Below are 7670 nucleotides of genomic sequence, written 5' to 3' on the forward strand. Positions count from 1 at the left end.
ACGTTTTTGTGCCCAGAAAACTTTAGCTTGGTTTGATGAATTACCCCAAAAAATAATCCCATATGACCTTATGGAATGAAAGTAAGCATAGTATGCCAGCTCTTTTATTTTTATATCCCCTATGTCTGACACAATTCACATTGCAAATAGAGATTTGTTAAGATGCTTCAGCAGTTCTGTGGTGTGCTTTACCCAGTTCAATTTAGTATCAAGCTGTAATACCAAGAATTTAACACTGTCCACTTCTTCTATCTGCTTGTCATCATATGTTAGGCATATACTCGTGGGATACCCCTTACAAGTTCTGAACTGTATGTAGTGTGTTTTTTCAAAGTTTAGTGACAAGGAATTGGCTAGGAACCAGTGATTAATCTCCAAAAACATTTTATTAGCTGATCTTTCTAAGACTACACTTGATTTGCTATTTATTGCAATGTTTGTATCATCGGCAAACAAAACAAACTTGGCATCTGGTAATGTTACTGATGAAAGGTCATTGATATACACAAGAAATAGTAAGGGCCCTGAAATGGAACCTTGTGGGACCACATATGTAATTAGTTTCCAGTTGGATGATGCCTGATAGCTTGATACATGTCTCCCTTGTTTCCTGCCAGAGATATAAGATTTGAACCATTTTGCAGCATTTCCTGTTACACTACAATATTCTAATTTACTTAAAAGGATATTGTGATTTACACAGTCAAATGCCTTTGACAGATCACAAAATATGCCAGTTGCCTGCCCAGAGAAAAAAGTCACATCTCCTCATTAGTTCATCGATTTCAAACCAGACAGGAATTGCTGCTGTCACTAATTGCAGGTCCAGCTCACTCTATTGCCTAGTGAACTATGTGAAGAGAACCATGTTTGGAACCGTGCACCTCACAAAAGGTCATTGCTCACAGCAACACACTGATGGCCCAGTGTGTCTTGTGTAGCTCATGTCAGAGATGGTACTGTGATGTATTTTGGGTGTTCTTTGTACCATGACTTTGGCTCATTCAAACAGGTTACTGTGAATGTGAATCACAGTGTTTGTTTCAACATGCTTGGTGACCAAATGTTGCTCTTTCTTCTGCATCTTCATCACGAGTATTCTATAGACACTTGCCACAGAAGACAACAGCTGTAATCTCTGATCTGCATACATATTGTAGTGAACTCATGAAATTATTTTGTGACATCAGGTACCATGAATGTTACCCGTGAGGTCACCTCATGTTGGGTGCCAAAAATATTGTGAACTCGGGAAATTATTTTGTGGCATCAGATACCGTGAACGTAATCAGTGAGGTCGCCCCATGTTGGGTGCTAAAAATGTAGTGAACTGTGAATTCTTCTCCCTGCTGTCAGACGTGAAGTGACGAGCAGATGACTGATGAGATTGCCCAATGTTAGGAGCCAACAATTAATTGATATCAATAATTAAATAAAATCAAACACAAATGGTACGACATTAAGGTGTTCATGTATGAATGTAAAAGATTTCCTATATGATCAAACCATGAAAGAAATATAATTATTTTCGTGCTGTTTACACAAAGCAAAACAACATTATAAGTCTCAGGGCCAGTTCGAATGGATGTGGACATGACTCAGTTATTAAAGGGAAGGAGGAGGGAACAAATTGTCTCACCGTTGTTCGTTATCGTTCATTGTATACAGCTGTCGGTGGCAGGCGCTGCATCGGTACGACATGATGGCTCGGAGCTGTGCTGTGTGAGTTGACTGCTCTCATCAGCAATTGCAGTGTTGCGGTAGGTCCCAGGTATGATCTCCATGTTGTCTCCCCATTGTTGGTTGCCTGGCCAAAGCCATGCTATTGCGGCATTGGAAGATGGATGTTGGTGATGGGTGGAAGAGTGCCCATGTCCTCTTGCTTCCGCGGTGTCTCCACGACACTCCCTTTTCGCTTCTCATCCATCTCCCAGCTCAACTTCTCTTTGAAACATTATTCCTTTTGGCGTTATTGGCGGATGAAATTTTCAATGTAGTCCAATGACAGATCGCCATTTCATTGCCACGCCTCTCCGTGCAGGGTGGAAATTTTCTGTCTGGCGTGTGCCTCGTAAAATGGCATCTTTCTCACGATTTCACATTTTTAAGATGTTTTCCTGCATTCTGAGACTATTGGGAGAGCAGCTACACAACACTTCTTTATAACCGCTCTCTCTGCATGAGTCCTGGACAGACTAATGTTTGTGCTCTGTCTCAAAATCTGCTGGCATCCATCATTTACAAGGAATGTCCTCACTGTCACGAAAAAACATCTTCTTAAGAATGCTGGCTTCTTTCACATGCCTCCTTGTGCCAATTCACTGTGCTTTTTGCATGCTGCTCCCTGTGCCCGTGGGGTGCTGGAATAGTTGGCACATCCCTGCTTTCTAAGGCAGCTGAAATGACTGTTGCCACACCAGAAGATCTCAGATGCTTTTGCTTGTACATTCTTGGCATTCCGACCATGTGGCTTTGCATCATGCCCTCCTTGAGTGAGGTGAGGACATCCATCCCGGCTTCCTACTGTGTCCTTGCAGAATGACTGCACCCGGGGGCTTGCCCCAGGGTGTCCGGCTCGGCTGGCGCGTTGGAGAAAGTGGCCGTGGTTGGACATATTACAATATTCATGTCCTGACAAACAGTCAGGCACCCTATTGTAATTTGACTAGTCCACATTACTATTTGGAATAGTGGGTGTAATGAACAACCAGCACAACCGTTATCTGTTAGCTCTGTGGATTGAATCATCAAGACATAGTTTCAGTTGAGTATGGCATACTTGAAGAAGTGGTGTTTGTATGATGCCTCCTAGGGTTTACTAACTGTCCAATATGTTTGGTTACCAGCGCTATTATTAGGCATTATTTACCCTTCACTGTTTCCACTGCTCCTAGTCCAAGCGACAGATTTATCAACACTACTAGAGATGGCACAGTGCACCATAACTTATCCACCAAGTTCATAATAATTTCATCAAGTTTTGGGAGAACTGCCTGACATGATATTTTGGCACAGAGTCTTCTGGCCATCTTCAGGTAAATACTACTTGAGCATATGTGCTTTGCATTAATGTTTGTGCTACACTCCACATTCTGCATGGTGAAAGCTTACCAGATTAATATCAGTTCAATTGTCTTCACAAGATAAAATGGCAAAATGATACTAGCTACACAGAGCAGGAAATTTTCCTATTATGGGATTCCATGTAGAATTTAACTGGAATCTGGCATCTCAATTGATAAAAGACTCAGAAAGCTATAATTCCACTGATTTATTGATGATGGAAGTCCAAAAGTTTAACATATTGGCCACAACTTTTTTGTTTCAATGTATTTTATCAAATGACCAGTGGAAGTACAATGTCTGGCAATAGTAGACTTATTGGCTTGAAGGAGGTGAGAATGACATTAGTTTTCTACAATGGGATCCTGCACAGTGTGTGTCATTTGCCCTATGTAAGATTTGCCACATTCACGTGCAGTCCTATAAACAACTGTCTTGTACAAATTGAAATTGTCTACGATGGTGTAGCACACAGACTTGCAGCAGAAGTGCATGTGCTCAAGTAGTGCATGCACAAGCCAGCTGAATACACCATGCATATGCCGGCAGGGTCTTAAATGCATCAGCTCTGAGTATTTTCATCATTATTCACCTGAAACTGACCAGAAAACTTTGCACCAAAATATTGTGGTAGAAAGTTGCAGGCATCTGGTAGTTCTCCCAAAACTTTATGGGACAATCTATATGCTGTGAAAGTTTTAAATTTCACAACTTCATAATACATTAGAAACAGTAGTGTAGCTCAGAATAACACTAAAAATATGACTGATGATACAAGCAGACTTGTTGTTAGCATTGATACATCAGACTGCCTTAGGCCAGTTTGATCTAAATACTATACTCATTATAAAGTGAATATTTGTCACTTCTACTTGAGGAATGGTTTTTCAAAAACTTCCAGAGGAACATTGTCCGTGTGATCCAGTATAGAAATGCTGCCCATGCAAGATGTATCACTTATCATCAATTCTCCATACTCTTCAGATGCAACACAATGCAGTAAGACCAGATTGATCAAAAGAGTGGCATAGCCCTATTCATCCTTGAAAATATAGCGTGCCACCTATTAATGGTATTACATATGGTATAATCCTACTCAGAGAGCACATATAAAACTACCAGGTGGCTCATTTACAATTATGTTACTTTACTGGCTGAAGGCTCAATCGTATAAAATGATTTTATAAACAAAGAACAGTCTATATCATGTATATTTATCACTATGATCAGTTTTTGACAAATTAAGATGCATTCAGATATAAAATATGGAAACCATCATAGCTAAAACTTGACAACGTAACACCAGCTGATGACAGTAGTAGCTATCGAACTTTTCACATTTTAGATCTGAGCATGGCTTAGTGTAGCTAATACTGGTCCTAGCAATAACAGGATGAGGTATAGACTGTGCTTTATTTATAAAATTATAAAATAAGTTTACTGTCTGAAGTTTCCAAGCAACAAATTCAAATGATGCAGCACTTCTTTCACTAATAGATGGCCAAATATTTTTGTTGTTAAATGACTTTCCCCTCACAATTGCAGCTTCACCTTGCTGAACAAACTCAACTATTGATATTTCAACCTGCTTTACATCTCTCACTCTGTGTGTCTCTGGAGTTTTGAAAGGCACCAAGAGGTTGAATCATTATCCCACTGTGATCACTTTCACAGCAAATTCACTTTGTGTGATTCAAAGATCTCAGCTAGGTAAATGGAACTGTGACAAAGTCAAGTGGAAAGTTCATCTGGCCCAGGTAAAACAGGAGATAATCAATTTCTCTCCCCATCTCATTGGATGTGCATTGTACAAAGAATGATTTTTAAGTAAGCATAATTTTTAAATTTGGCCACTGGAACACAGCGGTCAACAAGATGCACACACACTCTGAGTAATTGCATCTGTAGGTTATTTAAAGACACCATAAATGAAGTGTTCATCTATATTAACATTGATTTTTGATTGCTTAAAATGTGTCCATTAATTGAAAATCTACTAAGTGTGAAATACGCTTAGTGATTCTCAAGATCAGTGAAGTTTGTAGAGAAAACACTATAATTGATGGAATGATGAGAAAACTTACTAATGTACATAATAATATCCTCACCGAGGCTTAATGCAGAAAGTAGATGCAAAAGTTCAACAAAAGAGACACTTTGTGACTTCATACTTATTTAATAAGTCTCAAGTTTCAAGAAATACTCTTCATACAATTCACACTGAGTGCATGAACTGCTGGAAGTTATGCTTATGGTGAATACCAAAAATGCTAACTGAGGTGCACAGAACCAGTTGAGTAACCTGTGCTTAAAAGTATTTTTAGTGGTGCAGTAAAGGAGGTGATGCTCATAGATTTATTTGATCCATAGGAGGGTGTAACACAGGTGCTGAAGAACCTGAACAGGAAGATGTTTGAAGATAGATACCAAGTATTTCACAAAAGCCCATTTATAAGGCTTCAATGTCCAATATTAAGCAAAGAATCTAGGAATATACTAGAAACCCATAAATCACTCCTGTAGTGACCATAAAGACAGGAGTAGACTAATTATGGCGTGTACAGAGGCACTTAAGCAATTATCTTTCCTGAGTTCCATACACAAATGGAATGTGGTGCAATGGGAAGTACCCTCTGCTGTGTTCTTCAGACTGCAGACATATATGCAGATGAATTTTTGAGCTTAACTGTTACTGGGGATAAAATGTGAGTAGCTCATGTTACATAAGAGCCAAAACAACAATCCATAGAGTGGGCCTTCATATCATGAATTGTTCTTTTGATTCTGCTATAACATGGTACAGTCTCCACTTCATGGATTGTTGTTTTTGTTTTAATGTAAAATGACTCACCTCGCCAGTGACAATTCAGCTTAAAAATTTATGACCTTCATTGCTATACTGTGCACGGACATTTAAAGCAAACAGCTTTGTGCTGTGGGCACCTGCAGCTGTGGTAGTACATCTTGTGGAATGAAGACTGCAAGATCCTTTATTTGGGACCACAACCAGTTTCATAGCTTAAAGCCACATCTTCTGGGGGCATATGAACAAAAAGGGGGAATATCTATTTTAAAAATTATGTTACCCCAATCCCAAATGTTGGCAGTAATAAATAAATCCACACATAAATTACATCACATGAAACCTAAATGTACGGTGAATGAAAGACCCAACATTCACTGTCCAAATAACAGTAATACACCAAGTGAGCACACTCTCAAATTGTAAATAGGCTCAATGGTTGCCATCAACATCCCCTGAAAATTGCACTGGAATCTACAGCAAAACTGGACTGAATGTAAAAATGATGGAAATACTCACAAAAACCACACCAACTGGGTTGATGAAACGTACCAGAATTCAGGAATAAGCTCTCATCACACCACATGAGCTCCAGAAACACCATCTTAGTACTGAGCCTGCAGCAACAAACAGCAAACTCTCAAAGTGTGATGCATGTCTGCTGGCCAGGCATAGGCGATTCACTTCAATGAATATTAAATTTGAAGGAATGAACATTTCTTGAATGCCAAGTTAAATGTTAATGTGCTTCACAAAGAAGTTCTTTCCCCTTAATTAAGAGTGCCTTTAAGTGGGTATAAGATTTCAGGACTGTCCAGTTATGCCTATGTTTAATAAGTTTACTTGTATGATGTAGGATAGTACAGTCACCATAAATGATCAAATGATAACGGGATGAAGCTGTAGCCTCTGCACTCCACACCACTGTTGTTGCATGCCACTGTCCTGAAACGCTTATTTGCGTTTATTTTGCTCATTAGATGTGCATGGCCACCTACACTCGTAGCACACTCTCGGATGTATCAATGTAGTTGTCTCAGTTTTTAGGGGAGAAAATTTCAGTTCCAGTGCAAAGATGGCATATTGCGATGGAACAAGACCACACACAAGCACAGACGAACACTCAGAAAGCCTTAGAGATGAATGATTGAGAGTATATGTAAGCTTGAAGCACAAATTTCCAAAGTTGTTAAAATGACGAAATTTCTCATCTTTGAATAATATTAATTTACACAATAGTTCTCTTTAACAAAACAACTACTTCCTTATTTCTATTCACAAGATGATATGCCTTAGCATTTAAATAAACCTAATTCTCTAAGTAATTCCATAGTGGCTGCTGTGCAATAATACAATTAGATCTGCTCTGACAACATGCCTTTCTATTCCAGTATCTCATGTCATAATAAAAAGCGTTATTAATCCAGTGTCAAGGGTGCTATATCCCAAAGAATGGCATCACCTACACAGAGCTTATTCTCGCAATCACTTTCTTTTGCTGCCACCAAAATGTTAATTCTCAAGCGCACACAGTGCAGAGTTCATTGAACTAGAGTCTGTGCTATAAAACACTGTAAGCATAGCTGATATACACAATCCATTTCAAAATCAGCACATTTCTCATCTATTAAGTTGATTTGCATCATTACATGCTGCCCCATGTGTTAGCTAAATTCTTCTACCAGCAAGAACAACTAAAGACAAGCAGGCAATGTACTCATTACCAAATTCTGTGAAGAATACAACAGCAGCAGAGACAATCACTAAAGGTATCATAAGACAACAAGCTAGCACACAGTAAGGT

This window comes from Schistocerca nitens, chromosome 2 (genome assembly GCF_023898315.1).
Source record: "Schistocerca nitens isolate TAMUIC-IGC-003100 chromosome 2, iqSchNite1.1, whole genome shotgun sequence".
In the NCBI taxonomy this organism is placed as follows: Eukaryota; Metazoa; Arthropoda; class Insecta; order Orthoptera; family Acrididae; genus Schistocerca; species Schistocerca nitens.